The 1,189-nt window shown below is 36.7% G+C and overlaps 1 non-coding gene across 1 annotated transcript; it reads right to left on the reverse strand.

Annotated features, from left to right (window-relative positions):
* Window positions 1-425: 425 nt before the first annotated feature.
* On the reverse strand, window positions 426-558 carry LOC136321181 (small nucleolar RNA SNORA5). Its single transcript, XR_010728468.1, has one exon. It is a non-coding gene; the product is annotated as a small nucleolar RNA SNORA5 (small nucleolar RNA).
* Window positions 559-1,189: the final 631 nt, after the last annotated feature.

Consider the following 1,189-nt stretch of genomic DNA (forward strand, 5'->3'; position numbering starts at 1 on the left):
AATAAATGCATAAATAAGTGGAACAAGTTGATGACAAGTTTCTGTCTCTTTGAAATCAATCAATCAATTTTTAATAAAATGAATGTACATTTTGTAGTCATTGAATATAGTGTTTTATAACTAGTTTGTTAATCAAGTTGTTAGAATCTTCTATATCCTTCCAGATTTTTAAAAATCTGCTTACTATATCCTTTATCGAGATAGGTGTGCTAAATCTCCATGATTGTGGCTCTGTTTTTTTTCTATAGAGGCTATGTGATTGGGTGCCTATAAACTGAAATAAGAAAATCATTTTAATTATTATGAAATGTCCCTCTTTGTGTCTACTAATACTCTTTCCTCAAGATTTTGATCTGCTGGTAATATAGTGAGGTATGGCTCCAATTCTCACTCTCCCTTTATTTTTATTTTATTTTATTTTTTCCTGGTGTCTGTAACCAAATTTATCCCTGAGGCCCAGCAGAGGGGATCAGGGCCCATGAGTCACAGTGTTTCTGTGGCAGCCTTCTGGGCCAGAGCCTGCCATGGGCGGGGCAGGCACTAACTCCACACGCTGCATCACTCTCCCTTTAGTTAAACCCTTTATATTCACACACTATGCCATGTAATTTTACAGTGCCCTCCTACCATGAGTTGACCAGCTCTCCTTTGGCCTTAGACTTCACATCATCTCTTGAAACAGAAGCTGTAAATGGACTTGCATGTGGGAAATTGCTTTTTTGGACATTTTCCATCTCTATAAGAATATGCTAAGGCCAACATGGTTGAGTGACACATGGAGCAGCACCAGGTCACCTGAGTCACAGTAGCTGAGGCCAGTCTAGCTCACAGAACAGTAACTGTTCAGGTCAGGTGTGTGAACAGTAAATGCTTATTTTTACATGACAGGTTTTGCCTTTGGTTGGTACATGGCATTATCGTGGTAATGCAACACTGATAAATATCATATACCATACAAGGTATATCTCTTTTTCCATTGTTTTACCTGCTACTGTCTTAACAAACCAACCGTTTGTAAGGAGCATATGCTGGGTTTTATTATTTTAATCCAGTTAGACAATTTCTGTTCTTTTTTTGAGGACATTTACATTGAAAGGGAATACTGACATATTTAGTTGTAAATCTGGCATTTACTATTTGATTTCTTTTTGTTCTCCTTTTTCATTTATTTCTTGCTTTTTTTTTATTG

This window comes from Saccopteryx bilineata, chromosome 1 (assembly GCF_036850765.1).
Source record: "Saccopteryx bilineata isolate mSacBil1 chromosome 1, mSacBil1_pri_phased_curated, whole genome shotgun sequence".
Classification (NCBI taxonomy): domain Eukaryota; kingdom Metazoa; phylum Chordata; class Mammalia; order Chiroptera; family Emballonuridae; genus Saccopteryx; species Saccopteryx bilineata.